This window comes from Megachile rotundata, chromosome 1 (genome assembly GCF_050947335.1).
Source record: "Megachile rotundata isolate GNS110a chromosome 1, iyMegRotu1, whole genome shotgun sequence".
Lineage (NCBI taxonomy): Eukaryota > Metazoa > Arthropoda > Insecta > Hymenoptera > Megachilidae > Megachile > Megachile rotundata.
Genome location: NC_134983.1, coordinates 4,657,245 through 4,677,247, shown reverse-complemented (window position 1 = coordinate 4,677,247; position 20,003 = coordinate 4,657,245). Strand labels below are relative to the sequence as shown.

At 32.1% G+C, this 20,003-nt stretch overlaps 1 protein-coding gene and 1 long non-coding RNA gene across 10 annotated transcripts in view; one reads left to right on the top strand and one right to left on the bottom strand.

Annotated features, from left to right (window-relative positions):
• LOC100879277 (neural-cadherin) overlaps window positions 1-20,003 on the bottom strand; it is a 511,227-nt gene that overhangs the window by 129,825 nt on the left and 361,399 nt on the right. The window lies entirely within an intron of this gene.
• Window positions 12,124-14,351, top strand: LOC143264781 (uncharacterized). The gene is made up of 3 exons (XR_013038710.1): window positions 12,124-12,343; window positions 12,429-12,555; window positions 13,816-14,351. It is a non-coding gene; the product is annotated as an uncharacterized LOC143264781 (long non-coding RNA).

Genomic DNA, 20,003 nt, shown 5'->3' with positions numbered 1-20,003 from the left:
AATATCTCTCTTTCGGAGAGATATGTTATATTTCACGTTCAACCGTTTCTAACTCGCTGAAAATGAAAACATCGAACCTAGTTGAAGAGATGGGAATGCAATTATATATCGGATAGTTCGTGTTAAAAATTATTTGCCGCGTTATACTTGCATGCGCGAATACAATAAAAGGATAGGAAGGCCTGAAAGGTTTTTTTCAATTTCGCGCTTTCTGATGAAAGAATTTTAATTTCACTTGAATATCTCTCTTTCAGAGACCACGATTAAAAGCCGCTGCATGCATTTGCCTTCCTTTTTTTTTGTGAAAGCCGCACAATATGGGCCTCAAAAAGATCCGAGCTTCGATAATATGGAACGATGGTTCCCATTGTTTCAAAAGGAGAGAAAGAAGTTCCTGAATGTGTAGAGATTTCTTGCACAATACGTGGAAGCAAGATATAACCAACGACATACTACTTACTACTTTGAGATACCGAAAAACGCTAATTATTGTGCAACTATTAATTACCCTAGACGATGTACTTCGAATTCATGCTGTTTCTATTTAAAACTTTACCTCGTTGCGTGCAGTATAATTTACCCAAACTAGCTTTCTATGCATTTGAATTCAAAGTTACTAAAACTTTGTACAAAACTTTCATGGTAACTTATGGATTGTCAAGATTGTAGTGTTTTGATATTCGAAGCATTTTTAATTCGTGTTTCAATAAACCTCGTGAATAATTTAAAATTAAGAATAAAACGAGGGAACATTTTGCTAATTTATTAATGAAGTTTTTGATAGGATATCAATTGGAACAAAAGTTAAGTGTATTACATTTGTTAACGGTAGTTTTTTGTTATAGAGACTCAATCTATTTACTTCAATGTTTTGAGTAATTTATTAATTAAATTCGTATTCTTATTTTTACTGTGTTTGGAAGTTCTTTTTTGACAATTAAATTCGCGATATTTTTAGGTTGAATTCATAAATCCTTAATCATTCAAGTTAACAAGTTCTCAACTTCTAAAATTCCAAAATTCTAAAATTTCAAATTTCCAAAATTCTAAAATTCTAAAATTCTGACCTCTCAAATTCTGTTATTGCAAAATTTTCGCAACTTCTAGTTTCTCATACATATTCTTAAATTTCCAAATCATTGAATTCTCATATCTTCAAATTTTCTAAGTTTTGGCCGCCTTAAATTGTCAAAACCCTAAGTTCCATAAATTTCATAAATTTCCAGATTTCCAAATTTTTCAATTTCTCAATACCACGATTTCTAAATGACAGAGTTTAACGCTGGTTAATATTAAATATATAATGTTTATTAATATGAAAGGATGTTACTATAAGTTAATAGATATAAATTGAAGACGCGCTGGTGCACGTTGCGTGTGCATCGCCCGTAGCCGAACATAGCAAGAAGAAGGAATTAAACAAAAGACAACGCATATTACATTTCTACCAACTTATACATTCGGTAGCCTAGATACATTATACTACCAACAATAAATTCCCAATTTTGTAAATTACAGGCATCTAACACAATGAACGACCGTAATCGATCAAAACAAAAGCAGCACCATAAAATTTGCTTCTCTTCCATCAAAAATTACTTTCATTACTTTTATACTTGCAGAAAACGTCAAATTTTTCTTTCACTTGAATTTTCTCGTCCTCTTGGCCATTAATCATTGCCCTGTTAGTGACGCTTACATTCAAAGGTGGAGCTGCTTTCATCGAAATTTTACGAAAAAAATGGGAGAAAAAAAGCGAATTTTAGAGAACTTTATTCGTTGGATGAATTACAGATCGATAAGAGTCATTCTCGCTTGTTATTAAAATAACAATTACAAAACTGGAAGAAACAGAAAAAAGTGAACAATTTGGGACACTATAGATTCACCTCTCAATGCTAAATCAAAAATATATAATTGACATGTTTTATGTCCATTGTGCTGATACTAGAATATTTATAATTTATATATAATATAATATTAAAATTAAGCAGTACTCGAATAATGTTTAAATGAAAATTTGTGATAAAACAACGTTATTTGAGAATAATGAACAACTGTTTCCCTTGTTTCATGTTCATTAGAAAGATAATTGCAACTAATCCAGCGGTACTTCTTAACATCTCATAACAAGTAACCTAAAAAGCAACATGTTGTTTTCCAATTAAAGTAATGGACCATTTAAACGAGCGAACCTTATTCTTCTGTTATTGTCCTTTCCTGAATTTTATTTCGCTATTGTACAATCTCCAATTTAGATAACGAAATAAAAAGGATTTGAACTCCCAAAACAAGATCAATACTTCATAACTACGATGACTACGCGTCCTTTGTTTCACTGTTTTACTCGATAAATTAATTTTTTTTTAAAGTGGTTACTTTGCTGCTTATTTTACGAACTGAAATGTGAAACATTGTATAAGTACGTGTGTTGAATAAACGATATAGCATGTTACCTATAGAAATATGAAACGATTATTTATGTAGAATATTATTGAGGTAAAACAGATTTAAATTTTTCGATGTTCTACATATAGTATGTACATGCTAAAAACGTTGTAGAAATTATTGAAATTATTGAAGTATCTTAAATAGTGAACAATGTATGGACCAGTGAAAAATTTTAAATAGAATTCAAAACACTAAGAGCATACATTAATATTAAATACAGTTTCGTGGAGAATTTCATGTTGTATTATACCTTTTTTGAACCCATTATTATTTTTCATTACCACTGCTTTAATTAAAAAAACTAAATTTTTACAGAAAGTGTCAAAATATTGTTAATAACTGGAGCAGCTGACGAGCTCTCCTTCGAATAAATAATATTAGAGTTTGATAATTATTTTTGAGGAATAATACGAGGTGTGACACAAAAGTAATGAGACTAGGTCTGTAGCTTGAAAAAACAATGGAATTGGCAGCAATTTTTTTTGTGGCATCATCCCACATACCTCCTCTATCCATGTTACCAATTTCGATTGAATCGGTCATACCATTTGGAAGTATTGCATTATTTAGTGAAGACGTGCAATTGCATTCTGCCGGAAAAATGTCTAACGTAAAAACCGAACAGCGAATAAACATCAAGTTTCTTGTAAAATTTGTTGAACTCTTTTGTAATACGTGATGAGACATGGATTTTTGCCTATAACCCAGAATGTAAGCGCCAATCAATGGAGTGGAAGTCTCCAGGATCCCCAAAACCCAAAAAAGCACGCATATCAAAATCAAAATTCCACATTAATGAAATTGTAAGGGTTGAGTGGTTTTCCAGTGGTCAGACTGTTAACCAATACTATTACATTAAAGTCCTAAAAAGATTTAGTGAAAAAATTTGGAAAGAAAGGCCACAGTTATGAAGTGACGGATGGTCGTTGCACCTGGACAATGCATCCGCTCACACGGCACTGTCTGCCAAGTAGTTTCTGACCAGTAAAAATATTATTGTGATGGGGCATCCTCCTTATTCATCTGATTTGGCTCCATGAGACTTTTCTTTATTTCCTAAAGTTAAATTTTGCTTAATGGGAACCCATTTCACCTCAGTTAAAGAGGTTCAGGCAGAAACGGAGAATCTCCTAAAGGGACTTCCAAAAACCTCGTTCCAGAATTGTTACCAGCAATGGCAGCGCCGAATGCATAAGTGTGTGAATGCTGAAGGGGACTACTTTGAAGGTGATAATGTCACGGAGAACTGATTCTGCAGGTACAATGATTTATTGGACTAGTCTCGTTACTTTTGTGTCACACCTCGTATGCTCGCCGACCGCGGAGTAGCGGAGCGTTTGCGATGCCGCGCGTAGAAACGCGATTTTGTTGATTGTTTACGGGTCTTTAGCAACGCGGGAATATAAATATCACTATCGTAATCGCGGCAGATTCCTGCTGTGCATTATTGGGAGAGAACGAGGTAATTACCACGGTCGCTCTTTGAAGAAAACGAGAGTACGAAGCTTGGCTTTCGGACTCCTCGGTCAGCACGGGAGAATACAGGGGTTCTAACTTGGCACCTTGGGATGGAGAGAACGGCAGAATTCTATCGCTGGTCGCCTACCAGGGAATAGACGGTGGAACTACCCGTACGCTCGAGGAAGCCCTGAGAGCGTCTTCTGCTATTCTCCTGGGATGGAAAGAACGGTTGGATCCGACCTCCGGTCGCCATCCAGGGGATCGAATGGGAGAATACTCTCCGGTTGCGCTAGGATAATAGGAGAACGGCTGGAGTTTGCCGCCGGTCGCCTATCTTAGAATTTCGGGAGAGAACAACTGGAGTTTACCGCCGGTCGCCTGTTAGATTTTAGAACGTAGGAGAGGACGGCTTGATTTTGCCACCGGTTGCCTACTAATGGAGAGAATACGGGAATTCTATCCTGGTCACCCCCCCAACGGAGAGATCGGCTGGATTATCGCTATTCCAAGGAATGGACGGAAGAATCTCCTTGACGCCTCTAGTATAACTTTCAAAAAACTTATTACATTGTAAACTCCGAGTACCAAAAGCTGTTCCGTATTTTGTAAATCTTTTCTATCATTGGAATTTTACTGGACAGATATGAAATTTTATGTTTTATTTTTGTAACAAACTACGCTAATATGAAGAAATTTATTATTTGGTTTATCCTGAAATTCCTCAATGTCCTTCCTATACGACTATCCTTCAACGTGAAAAACCTATCCTACAACTTAAAAATTATTGGAATTGCTTTTTATGATTTTGTGTACATAATTCCGCTCCAACTTCTAAGTTACAGTATCTACAATTAAACAAACAATATTTTCAATATTTATGTTCAATATTTACAATCACAATTGTAATATCTCAACAGCTCATTCGCGTAATTGTTCGATATTCGGTATGTTATTACTTTGCATGACAGATTTAACTATACAAATTTAACTCCCGTGATACGTTTGTAAATCATGCTGACTAAAGTATTTTACTGTTGCTTCAATGCCGATACTTTTCATTTGAAAACGTTCTACAGCTTGACTAGAGTGCAATAGGACATCATTTGTTGAAAGATCAAATTTAATTATGTAGTGATTCCAGCAGTACATCGCGCAAGAAATGTAAAAATGTTCCCAACATTATTATCAGAAAAGAAATAAAGTCCTATAATTTGCTCTCTCATACTATCCCAAACATTAACACTTCATCTCTGAAAATAACTTTGCCAAATGGGGAGTTTTCAGGTATCCGTCGTCAGAAGTTATGAGAGCTGAAGAGTGTCGTGAATTTTGCTTCATAGGAGCATAAAATTATGAAGAAAAATTATGTGAAATCGGAGCTTTGTTCTACCAATGACAAAATACCATTCGTAGAACATAATTACGATTTGTACGTCCTTGTACTTTGCAAACATAATGAGGGCGCAATTTATTCCGATGTAGTATGCGACTGACAGTAAATATATGCAATTAGTATTGTGTTGTGAAGAAAGGTTTCTTATACTCGCGCCAGATGCATCCATTATTTCTAGCAAAATTCCTTCTTCCGCAGTCTAAAAAAACTATTTTGCAGCAGATTGTTGTGAATAAATCTCCAATCGAAAAGTCGTTAATTTTGACATCCTTTTTAACGATGATTAGTTGTGGTTGATCATCGTCAAATGCATCTAACTCAATAATTACATTTTTCGATTACTGTGCTATATGAGATAGAAACTGGAAATTGTGTTCGATGAGTGAAAAAATAAAGCAAGAGTAATAATAGAGAAAATTATGACACAGTTATGTCAACAATTATGCCAGTGGTTTCCAAAGGTACAGACAGTCGACTTTGAAATCCTTCGAGTTGAGGCTTGGTGTAAAACTTCGCTTAGGGTGAATATACAATAAGTTCCTGCGCTGATCGAAACAAGTTAAACGAGACCATATTAATAACACGATAATAGTAAGGATAAGTCCAAATTATCCATTTGTAAATCTGAACCTTATAATTTTCTTAGCAGTCGCATTAATGAAGCTAAATATCTTCCTATAACATTGCAACAATACTAAGACAAATAGTGACAGTTAAAATATTATATAGTAAGATCCCGTTTGACATAGAAGTTGTGTTTCAAGAAGTTCCAGCGCTAAAGAAAATAACGTTAAATAAGGTCATGTTAACACAATAATAATGGAGATGATTGAAACGGAACAGGTAATAAGAAAATATAGCAGTTTCTTTTGCTTTATTTTGCAACTCTTATCGTTAAAAACTTTTTCGTTACGTTAATTGTAGACTTACTTATTACTAATATCGAATTATTCATAAAACATTCATGAACGTCGAAAAAGTTCGAGTAAAGCTGTTACGTTTGTGACGAGGAAGGTTCTTCGTTAGAAATTTACTATCTGATGTAAAAAAATCGTCTAATGTCGTTTGTCTTTCTTTGGTATGTTCAACAAGTAGTTGTCGATAGAAAGACATCTCATCAATAATACTTTTTCTTGCCTTTGAAATTCTATAAAAATTTCGATCGTTTTGTATAAACTATTCCGTGATTTTCGTTGTAATGGCTAAACTTTTCCTTAGAAAATCTATTGAAAGTTCCTTTCGCTCCTCATCTTCAGAAACGCTAATTTCGTCACCTTTGTGTCCTTTTTCTACTATTTCTTTAAGATCGTCGTCGGAAAAATGTTGATTTCATTCTAACTTTTTACATATAAAATGAATTTACTTCTCTCCTTCTGTGCATATACATATAAAGAAATAGAGTATTAAATTTTCTCGAAAATGAAGTTTTGTATAAACAAATTTTATTGGATATTATTGGCTCATTTTTTTTTTATGTGAAATTAGTTCTCACCGCTTAAATGACATCCTGTATACAAATCAAATTTTAAACAATCTTTCTATTGTTTAAATTTATATTTCATATTTACATTCGTATATTTTCAACAACTATTAAAAGTCAGTTATTTTCTGTAAAGTATGTTTATACTGGTTACAGGAACATTTTGAAAATCATTGCGCGAAAATGACAAAAGAATTTCAATTTTTTTTCTCTTCTCTCCTTTTTAATGAAAATATGTCACCGTTTAAAATAAAATGAAATTATACTGAAAGCAAAGAATAACTTCCTTCATGAAATGTTTTAATCATTCCAGTGTACAGTCGCTTTAATCGTATAGCATCTTCAATTAGCTTAAATAAACAAAAATTAATTTAAACTTGTCCTACAATCAGTAGTTCCTATTGTTGCTTGTGAGGATGACTTGCAAATAGCAGAAACACATTTGTTTCTATTTGAACAGATATAATGAAGCAATTACTACATTAAATGTTGTCCTGAAACTTGACTACAAGGAACATCTTGATGAATAATGAACGAAATCATTGCAGTGCTAAGTCCTTTGTAAGCAGTAATCGTTGAATGATAATGATGTTAAAAATGAGAAAATTTGGTAATTTAGGAATTTTTAGACTAGGACAATATGAGCATTTGGAAATTTGGGAAATGTGGATTTAGAAATTGGGGGTTGTAAAAATTTCGAAATTTGTGAGAAAATTGGATTTAATTCCTAAGCTTTCTTTTAGTCCTTAAAGTTTAGAAATTTGGAAAGTGAAAATTTAGAAATAATGAAAGTGTAAAAATACAGAAATTAGGGCCTGTTAAAAATTACAAATTTGAAAACAAGAATATTTGGAATTCTTAAAGTGTAGAAATTTGATCATATGAAAATTAAAAAATTTGAAGGTCTGAAAATGTAAAAATTTTGGTCGTGTGAAAGTTAAAAAATTTGAGAGTGTGAAAATTCAGAAATTTTAGTGAATTGGAAATGTAAAAGTCAATAAAAGTAAAAAATTTGAGAAATTAGAAATTTATGAAATTAAAAACTTAAAAGATAAAAAAAAGAACGAATACAAGCTGTGAACTTGATAATTTGAAAATGTATATATTTGAAATTATGGAAATGTGGGTATTTAAAAATTTAAAAAATGTGGAAATATAAGAATTTAAGAATTCAAAAAATTCAGAAATATAAAGTTAAAAAATTTCCACCTCAATAAATTCAAAAGCTTCAAGTTCAATGACTAATGTGTTATAAAAAAAAGTCTATCATTGTGAAAACACGCAATATTTTCGATATCTTGTTCGACACAAATTTCCATTCCATTTCTTTCCTATATCACCAGCAAATATTCGTAAATATCAGTAAAAATAAACTACGCATAGGGCAATAAATGTGAAATAAGAAACATAAACATTTTATTCGTCACAATTGAACGTTTCACCGCAGGACATTTTCCGCTTTATCGCTCGAAAATGGCAGACCTTGAATGCGAACAATGAACGGTAGGAATTTTTAATTTCCTAGAGTTTTCAGAGCAGTAACGCGAATCGCATGTTTGATTTACGTGAACGTGTACATAGCTATGTACAAATAACCTGTTAAAAGCGAAGAAAGGAAATCGAAATAAAAGTACAAACAAATGATCGAACACTGTCGAGTACATTTCACGGATTTAAATCGCGTCAAAGCGCGTTTATGAATTACGCGCGAAATTTAGTATTCGCAATTCGTTTCCCGAAAATATTTAAATTGCTAATGTCCAAAGGGAAATTATACGAGTCCGCCCACGGTACAATAAACTTTTCTTTATGAAGAATCGATATCCTTATTATTAACTCGTCCAACTGGCGGAGTTTCAAGAATACCCTCAAGAAATTCAAACGACCGTTGAAACGCTCACGAAATTATCTGCGATAACGCGGAAAAGATTTTCGTTCAAATGAAAAATATGGGGGACTTTAATACGTTGAAAGCACAATTTGTGAACGTAAAACTACGATTTTACTGTGTCATTCGTAAAATCGTGACGTGGTCGGTGTGAATGTTCCGTAAGCTCCATTAATTTGGATTTTCATATTTCTCGGATTCGCAAGGGTTTATGTTAAACCATATCTTTCCCTTTCGAGATATTTGTCGACTGCGATATCTTGAGAATAAGTTATAGTCTCCTTATTGATCTTCGAATTTAAGACAATTCTAACTGGAATCTCTGATTTAAAGCGTTAGATGTAACAATAGGGTAGTAGAGAAATTTTCAGATTTCTAGATTTTTTTACTTTCACAATTCCACGCTTCTAAATTTCTAAATTTCCAAATCTCTAAATCTCCAAATTTCCTTATTTCTGTGTTTTCTGTGGTTCAGTTTGTTAAATTTTCAATTCCTCAATTTTTAAATTTGTTTGTCCCTGCAAATTTGCAAATTGTGAAATTTCCAAATTTGCAAAATTCTAAATTTCCAAATTCGCATGTCTCGAAATCTCCAAATTCCTAAATTTTTAAATACCTTAATATTCGAGTTCTCAAGTCCCCAAATCCATAAATACAAACTCAAACTTACAATTCCATATCTCAAATTCGAAATTCAAACTCCCAAATCGTAAATTATAAAGTTGAATGTCCATTAAATCTTCAGAGAATGTGTGCATCAGACACTAATGAACTTAATCCTCAATTAATTAATGCAACGTTAACTTATGAACATTAACGCGTGTTCCTTCAAGTCATAATTCATAATAAACCGCGCATTTCATAATATCTAAAAAAGTATGAAAGGGAGTACGAGATATGTCATCGATCTAGTAAAATTTCAAGATCGAACTTCACTCGCCAAATTAAGTGATAATTCGAACACCTTTATTAATTACTGTTCCTCTTCATTGCGTGCCGTCATATCGTTATTTAAATGTCCGTATAACAACGACAATCTCTCTATTTTATCGTTGCCGTAATTTCCGCGAGGCGGCAAAAAATTTACTCAAACTTCTTTAACAATCTGAATAATTGCAGTCTATTCGTGCAACTTTTCTCGTTTAATCGCGCTTTGTTCATAGTTTGAATGCCACGGGCGATTGCAGATACACGTTTGGAAAGTGCCTGACAGCGCAATCGTGCTATTTTTTTTTTATGGAGCCAACAAATATTCGCAACTTCGTCAATTCTTTGCAGAACTGACGTGTTCGATGCAGATAACTGTATATAATGGCTTTCAACACTTTCTAACGGGAGGTGTCAAAAGATACCTTTCAAATTTTAATTTAAAATTACTCTCTAAGTTGAATTATTTCTCCTGAATTAATTTTTTTACTTTTCACACAGTAGCTGTTAAATTAATTCAGCGATATCGTTTTCTTTCAGCTCATGTTAGATTTAAAAATGTACATATGGTATACTTATTTCTACCATGAGATGTCTTTTGACACTTCAAAGATTTCATGACAGTGCCTAATTTTAAACCATTTTACATATAAATATCAACACTATTTTGCAGCATCATATCAATTATAATCAGATTGGAGAATCCCGATTTCAGTTGTAACGGAAAATACAGGAGTTGCGGTATAACTTTGATATTCGCTTATTTTACGCCATGTTGCATTTTAGCTGGAATTTACTTAATTTATTAAGTATCAATAAATATACTTCTTAAATTATCTACATTTAACTAATAACTTTAAATCCCAACAGTTTTGGTAATTATTTGCAAAATGTGTGTAAAAAGACACTTTTTGGTCGAAACAGGTATACACAAAATCGTGGTAAAAATAGTTAATCTCTTAACCAACAAGTTTGTTGGCAGTTGTGTCAGTTAAAGCTACGTAATTATTACTGCAGTGTTAAGATAAATAAGGAACATTGACATGTTACATATATTTTGGATGTAGCAGTCTTTAGTTATGTGAATTACAGTTGGTGTCGAACTCAAAACTCGATCTTCATGCAAATACGATTTAGGTTTATTACATTTGAACTGTAATGTGCGTCACAAGTTTGACTCGATGCGATGATATAAGTTACGGAGTTAAGAGGAATACTATATAAAGTTACTCGACAATGTTATACTGAAAATAATCGAACATTTTGCAAACAAAGTGGAATTAAAAGACTTAAATATGTTACAGAAATGTCATGTTCAGGTTTATTTATTTGGATGCATGTTTCATATTAATTCTTACTTCGCCATGTCTCTGCTTTTTATGTCTTCAACGCACCTATTTATAATATGCAAACGAAAAGGTGTTTCTAACATTTGTGAAACTTCAAACGTGGACACTTTAAATTTTTGTTAACAGTAATACACGTACTTGAAAGTTACTAAATGCCCAATCGTAAGTCAAGTACTATATTATACTGGAAGATACAATTATTTAATTTTTCATAACTTCACGTTTTCTGTTTATTATCCTAAATAAAAATCCATAACCTATCAAATATAACGTTGCTTAAAGTCAAAGTTTCGACCACTAATCTATTATAAAACGAAGTTCAGCTTTACTTCGTAATACTGTCTCGTGATTATTTATAGAAAAACATTATTTTTTGCAACTGGTATTAAGTTATTTCATATTGAAAATATTATGGTAGGGTTTATATGTCTAATTTTTTTTATTGCGCTTTAAAATCTGTTACGTTCCGAACAGGAATATTTTTCAAAATTTCCTTTGTAGTTCTCACCGACCGGATGTATATCTCCCTTACTGGATTATTTTTTTATTTTCTATTTGAGAAATTGCTTGTCCTTTCAAACCGAATTGCGTATCTCGGGTATTAACAATATTTTTGTTCTTTTCAAAATTTAACCTTTGTAACTCATATTATATTGCACACGCTACCATTTGAATCATTTCACATTTTATAAAATATAACCTTTTATCTATTTTAATTATTTGTGAATTACATTTCTTTTATTGCCTCCTTCATATTCCACAAACCTTGCGATCTTATGAAAGGGCCCATATGGGACTAGCGTATCTCCGGATCCACAAAACATTAAGTTCCGTTGACAATTAATTCTGTTAGGGCATACAACTTCGCAGCTTTATACGCGCGCTTTCCGCACGTAACAATTCAAATTGATATGCCATCAGTGTTATTTTACGATATAAGATTCGATCTGCATTCATTTATTGATCTGTTTGTCGATACTATGCTACAGGTCGTAATTTTGGGCATTTTAACTTGAAATTTTGATGGTAGACTTGTGACACACCCTAAAGTTGTATAGATTTTAGCAGCAGTTTGAAAACATGAACCTGTCGTCATCGACGTTAATCATCGTTAGATCGATAATAAAGCGTATATTGATATCGTTTTCGATCATTTTTGACACATGCAATCGACTGGAACCACGTTAAAAGCCCTATAATTCATCGTTGACAAGAAAATTTCATCGTTATTAACATCAATCGTTGTCAAATCAATAATAAACGCGTTTGGTATCGTTTTCGGCAGTTTCTGACAGGTTTAACGCCTTTCCGTGCCATTTATTTATCAAATGCGTCAGTCAAGACTAACTATTCAGGGCTATAACGTTAAAACGAACAAAGAAAATTAAAATGTTGTGAGTATTTTATATTCAGGGGTCCTTAATAATGCAACTTATAGTTGGACCTAAATTTCAAGTTGAAGAGTATTCAAAATTTCAGTAAGGTTTGTTACACTTGAGCTGTAAGTGCGTCACGAATGAGACTCGTCAAAGGCCGGAAGAGGTTAATCATTTGAACCGACTTTAAAATCCCTACTTCTCATTCTTGTTCTACCTACATACAATAGGTATTAAAAATTGGAAATACATGTTCGAATCCCCACGTGATCTATAGACCCATTATGATATTTATATGTCGTTAAACATATATTTTCATTTTCAAGATCCATCATAAGTGGTAATCTATTAGGTCCACAAATAAGTTTCCGCCATTTACAAAAGTTTTGGTCTACATTTTTCGTTTAAAAAAATCTGCAACAGAAGTGCATCATTGCTTATACAAGCATACAGTGAGGCTACCTTAAGTAAGAGAAGCTGTTATGAGTGATTTCAAAAGTTTAAGAATGATAAATTTGATACCAAGGACAAAAGGCGTAGCGAAAGGACGAAAGTATACGAAGACGCGGAATTGGAAGCATTATTAGATGATGATTCGTGTCAGACGCAAGAAGAACTTGCATTTGCATTAGATGTGACTCAACAAACAATTTCGCATAGGTTGAAGTCACTGAAAATGATTCAGAAACAAGGAAATTGTGTTCCACATGAATTAACGTCGATAAACATCGCACACCAATTTTCCATATCTGAAATGCTGCTTGCTAAGAATAAACGAAAGGCCTTTCTGCACCGTATAGTCACTGAAGATGAAAAGTGGATTCACTAAGATAATCCAAAAAGGAAAAAGTCATGGGAACCACCGGACCATACTTCCATATTGAAGTCAAACATTCATGAAAAGAAACTCTTGTTGTATATTTGGTGGGATCTACTTGGTGTCGTGTATTATGAATTGCTCAAACCGAACGAAACTATTACAGGAGCTATCTACAGAACACAATTAGTGAGCATTGCGCTTACATGATAATGCTCGTCCTCATATTGCGCCGCCGGTCAAAACATATTTGGATACACTCAAATGGAACGTTTTATCTCATCCACTGTATTCTCCAGACATTGCCCCCTCGGATTACTACCTGTTCAGATCGATGGCATATGGCCTGGTTGAGCAGCACTTCATATCATGTGAATATATAAAAAATTGGGTTGATTCGTGGATAGCCTTAAAAAATGAAGCAGTCTTCCGACGCGGTATCCGTCTGTTGCCAGAAAAATGGGAAAAAGTAATGTCTAGCGATGGACAACACTTCGAATAAAATATGAGGTCCCTTTTTTTTTACAATAAATGCCCAATAGTTGATAAAAAACGGCGGAAATTTATTTGTGCACCCAATAATACATAAAAATTATTTCCGAGATCGGTTGTTTTATAAGCAGTAATCCAGTAGATTAATATGTTTTACAACACATTCTCGTTTTCCGAACAGTAAACGGTGTTAAATACGTAACCCAGAGTTCTTGGGTTTGACTGGAGAATATTTTCGATGTTCTCGTGGTCGTTCGGAGGTACAATATTATATTCCAGCAAACTCTCGACCGTCGTAATAACAGAAAATGTGGTCACCAGATTCCGTGGACGAGCAGTACAGTTTTCCACGTGGTTTCAATGCGTTGCCTGCAATGCTGTCCTGTAATATACACGCGTGCTTATTGCATGGTCTACCCGAAGGTGACCCAGATTAGCATTATTGACACACGAATCCTCTGAATTTTCGAGCGTTAAACCCCTCGTGACAATGTTTTCTTCTCTTATGAAATTTTTTTACAGTTTTTCATGAAATAAAGTACCTATGAAGAACCCAAGAAAATTGTATCCATTTTTAAAGAGCACTGAGGTAAATTTTCAATTTCCTGTTTTCTGTACCTTTTTACAAACTTTATATTTTCTTATATTGCGTGTTGCCAGAAATTCTTTGGTATTGTTATTGAATTAGTATACGTTATTATTTTGTTTTGAACAATTATTGGACTGCTTATTAGATTCCTTTACATACATTTTACAAGTATCCTTTCAAGAAAAATAATAATGAGTAACATTCTTATTACTATCCTACCAAATATCTAGTATTTTGCGAAAGTTTACGAGTGTCATCAATCTTTTCAACTTCCGTTTAGGAATAGGGTTACATTTTGAGACACAAGGAGTTAAACCTGTTGTACGATATCGGTCTGTTGTACTACTAGCTAGAACGTACATATAGGAAAGTTAGATGATTAATATATGTTTGTTGCACGAAGAACTAGTAAACATACAACATGAAATAACAATGGGTGTTTATTTTCCCAAATGGTACAATGTTGATGCAACTGTTCTGATACGGTTCTGTAGTATCGTTTATTTTTAAACAGAAAAACACTCTTCCGATACGGATCATATGTCGTTTAATAGCAATTTCAAATATGAATTGTGTTTACTTGAATTTTTTATCAAATAGTAAGCAATCGCTACAATAAATTCGGAGTATTTGTACACTCTTTAAAGTGAAATAACTTTCTGAACATTGAGATAGCTTCTCGTAAACATTTAGTCACCTTATCAAATATTAAATAAAATTATTGTGTTTAAAAGCGTGTTATTTCATTTTCGGATAAAAGTGTATATATAAAATAGCTTTCATTTTTTGTATTAATGGTTGCTTGATTTTTAAGTATTTGTTTCTAGAAATTAATTGTACCAGTGATGAATAGTTATTTACTGTGAACATGATTGTGTGGGCAATGTTTCAGTTTAAAAACTTGAAGCTTCTGCACTTTTAAATTTCTAGATTTTTAAAATACTAGGATTTAAATTACAATATTTAATTTTAGAATACTTGTGTATTTCTAATTATCTCCGATAAGAAATTTCTTAATTTTTGAATAAGTAAATTTCCAAATTATTAAGCTTTTTAATAATTAAATTTAATAACGTGAAAGTTTGGAGCTTTGAAAATTTATAGTAAGTAGGTTTTAAATTTAATTTCTAAATACTCAGATTTCTTCTTCTAAAGATTTCAAGCTCTTTTCAAGCAATTTCAGGCTTCTATACATATTTTCTAAACTAAACAATTTCAAGATTTTATGTTTCTAAATTCCTACACTTCTAAATTTCTGAACTTATATATTTCTGAATTTTTAAATCTCTGAATTTCTTACTTTCTAATATCCTAAATTTTAAGATTAAAAAATTTCCCAATTTCTAAACTTAACAATTTTATTGTTAGTGCCTGTGGTGGAAATTTGATTTCCCATCACCGAATTATATAATTTGTAATATTTGTGGTACACACAGAATGTTAAATATTGCAGGCGGATTTATTTCATGGATTTTAGAATTTCCTATCTATGTTGTCAATACCAGATATAAACTATGACTCCAATTTTTCGTATCAAACGATAAGGTTTTGTTTGATATACTACCATTCAAAAGTTTGGATGCAATTAAACAGAATACGCGACATAGCGAGCTTTCTCCCAATTTGTCTCTCACCATGTTTTTTTTTCATAGAGAACAAATTGCATTTAACTGTCTTACGAATTTCAACCATTTTGCCATGCTAGATACATAAATATCAATAACGAATCGAATAAATAGTCTTAAATATATAAATAGCGGAAGCTAAATATTTATAGTTTATTAAATTTAGAAATTTGAAAATTTTTATGTTGGGAACTTCTTAAGTTGGGAATTAACAAAGTTAGTAATTTGAAAAATCAGAAATCTTTAAAACTTTAGAAATTTAGAATTAAGGAATTTAGAAATATAGAAATTAACAAATTTTGAGACAGTATAAATTTAGAAATTTAGAAGTGTAAAAATTCAGAAACTCAAAAACTCATTGAGTCTTTAGGTTAGTTGAAAAGTTTTGAAAGCGGCAGTCATTTACCAGCACAGGAATCCTAATTTACAGGCCATTTTAATATTTCGACTTTTTTTGTATAAACAAAAAATTTTATTTCGATTTGTCAATTTATTCTTTGTTTTCAAGCCATTTGATGAACAGAATATCGTGCATTGATAAAATTTTTCGTTTTGGAAGGTTTATCAGCAACAGGAATTCATATAAAAATGACGAAAGTGTTCAAGGAATCTGCTCTTTCATTTCCATCTGTGCATCGATGGGTTTTAGAGTTTAACCCCTTCCCGTACAATTTATTAGTCAAATGCGTCAGTCAAAACTAACTGTGCATAAATACATATAATATTAAAACAAATAAAGAAAAATTACAAATTGGACCTAAATATCAAGCTGAAGTGTATTCAGAATTTCAGCAACGTTTGTCATATTTGCATAAAATATTGGAGGGTCATTGGAATAAGTGTGTTGAAGTTCAGAGAAATTATATGGAATAAAGAAGTAATTTTGTTAAAAAATGCACACTTTTTCATTTTTGTTTTCAAAACTTTTCAACCATATTTAGAAATTTGATGTGGAACGTTGGTAATTTAGAAAAATTAATAAAGGAAATTTGAAAACTTTTAAACTCATGTCTTTGGAATTTTCAGAATTTAGGGATCTAAAAATTGAACAGTTTAACAATTTTCAAGTTTAGATAACTTGGATCATCAATAATTTCATGATAAACTCTTTTAAACATCCAAATGTGACTCTTCTATCACACAGTAAAATACAGGTACAATATTCAATATAAAAAATATAAAATATGAAATGTTATCACTATTTTAAGTGATATTTCTCAAAGTATAATAAAATTGCGGGTCATCATTGCAAAAATTTAATTGTCAATAACTAATATTTTTCCATCTACAGTTTACCATATATCGACAAATTAATGATGTATGATTTAATGGTTTACGCATTGCTATCTTTGATTGCAAATTAATGAATCCGTGAATAAATCATAGAATATTTTTATTTCAAATTAATGTCAAAGTGTATTCGTATGAATTTATAAAGATACAAAGTGATTAGAAATTTATAAACCGTTTCAACAGTTTGGATATTAAAAGTATTTAACCGCTACGACTCTAATTACGATTTTTTCAGTTCTCCATTGATTGGTTCGACGAAAACGTATTCGAATTAACTGCCATGGAATCCTACATACTGTTGGATCTGTTGAAGATAATTAAACCATGTAGCGATCGAACTAACTGAATCCCTTAACGTGCGCAGCATAGCTTAGAACAAATTAGATAATTCACCTGGTACGATACTCTAATTGCATGAAGTATTAAATTTTCACTTTATAGCTGCTTAATTAAACGAATATTTAACACCGATTATCCAGCATGTTTAATAAAATCCAATATATGTAAAAAAGGGAATCGTTTCCCTCTATTTTTTTTTTCTCGTGTCGGCACAGAAATTTTTTGTTATGCGAATATTTATGCAAATATATATTTTTCATATTTTCCGTATGTTTCGTGTATTTTCTGTAAACGGACGAATAAATTTTATATGTATGCAACTTATTTTACATAGTATTTTTCTAGTATCAGTTTTATTTGCTACAATTTATAAATTATGAAACGCAATTTATTATACTTTCACATGATTTTTCTACAAAAAAGGATTACATTTCTGGAAATATAAACTGTATTGTTCAGTAGGGGCTATTGTGGAGTTGCGTAAATATAGAGTGCGTTAATAAAATGTGCACAGACTGTTCGTATACAAAAGATTTGGGAGCAAGTTTGTACTAATAAGTAACTAATAAGCAATCGTTTGGAGAATACAAGATATAGAATTTCTAAGAGTACAGTTCGAGAATATAAAAATTAGAGAAACAGATCTGAAAATATACTATTTTGGAGGTTACAGAAAATTAGAAATTGAGAAATGTGAAAATTAAACGATGAAATAATTGCAAATAATGAAATTGGGGAATATAGAAAATTGCTAATACTGAAATTTAACACGTTAAGTGCCCAGCCCGATTTGCTTGCCGCGTTCCGTTCAGACCCAGACGCGGCCGTCAAAGATGGCAAAAAATTTAACTCAAAAAGTCAGCACCTTCTGCAATGAATGTAAAAACAAAGCACACCTCTGTTTACCCTGTTTTAATAAACAACATTAACTTTTTAAAAATATTATATTCTTTTTTTTTTAAGCCTTGTCTGAACAAAAACCGATGTCGCCTAATCAAAATATTTAGTCTCACATCTGTGCGCAAGGACCGACACGAACGGTCGTGCAATATGAACCTAAAGTCTGCGTCCGGTCTCGAACGGAAGTCTAACTACGGTCCCTAGGGACCGGCGCGGCGTGGCGTTTAACGTGTTAAAAATGTATTTATGTAGAAGATGTGATGGATAAAAGTATATGAAAATATTACATGGTACAATTAATTTAGTAACAAAGGTTAACATACTTTAAAAAAAAGTCCACAAGACTTAATAAAATTTTCGTATGTAGAGTAGATTAAAGTAATGTATTTATTTCGTAATCGGACAGGGTACTAGAAATAAGTGCGCGTGTTTCCACGTGCAGAGTGAGTTCGTTACGTTAAGTTTTCGCGGCACAATTCAAGTTTTTGTAAAATCTATTGGGGTGACGAAGGAAGTTTTTAAAGTAAGGAAAAGATGATCTCTGCAAAGTGCCGTACACCGTGGGTGACGTCTTCTTTTTAGAGGAATCAAGGAAAGCTTGAGGTGCCGTGAGTTACGTCTTCCTCGCTTGTTTGGGTTAGGAAAAGGCCTATACTAAGAGAATGTCGAGCAGTTCGTGGTGTCGTGTTCTCTCTTAGGAAGGCTGAGTATTTCCTGCCTTTTTGTGGAAAATGCTTGTCTTTTTATACGAAAACTGGAAGCTAGGCCCGTCCAATCAGCGTAGCCTAACTCCGAGTGCAAGGGTTTTATGATATGGCCTGCGTCTCGCTTCGTACGTCGCGTCGTGTCGGTCGCGTGAACTAGGCGTTTCTCAGTACTTTTCTTACTATATCTATTTACATTATTTCTACATGCTACACGTATATAAAAAATTAACACACATAGAAATCATGACATACAAACTCTACCATAGTAAATGGAACGTGCAAAAAATGGCCATTAAAATATTATGATTTAGATATTAACAATAATTATTTACAACATTTGTAATTTTAAAGTAGTTGATTCCTGTCAATTCCATTTATCGAAGAACATTAAGAAAGTGCATATAGTTTGTTACCACATATATTGAGAATTATAGACCAATAACAATTATTTACAGAGTATTAATTACGATACTAGCTGCTAATAGCGCAATCCTAAGCATTCATGAATTATTATTGATGTCTAATGGAGACCTCAGATGATCAATGTTCAATATATTGTCAACACCCTGGTGGTCTCACGATCGATACATATGAGACATAAAATAAACCAAAATATTTCTAAATAATTGCAATAAAATTTTTAGTCATTATAAAATCGATAAAGAAAGCATATTTAAATATTTATAATGCGTTATCATTTCGGTTAGTAGGCTACAAAGAATATTTTGTGTTACTGTCAAAATAGTAATATACATATAGCATATATGTATAATAATATACATATGTATATACATATAGCATGTATATAGTAACATATAGTAATAGTAATATACATATGTATAGCACATATGTATATAATACTTGCTCGAAATATCTTCAAAGTTTAAAATTTGCAATATTCGTTAAAAGTCGATTT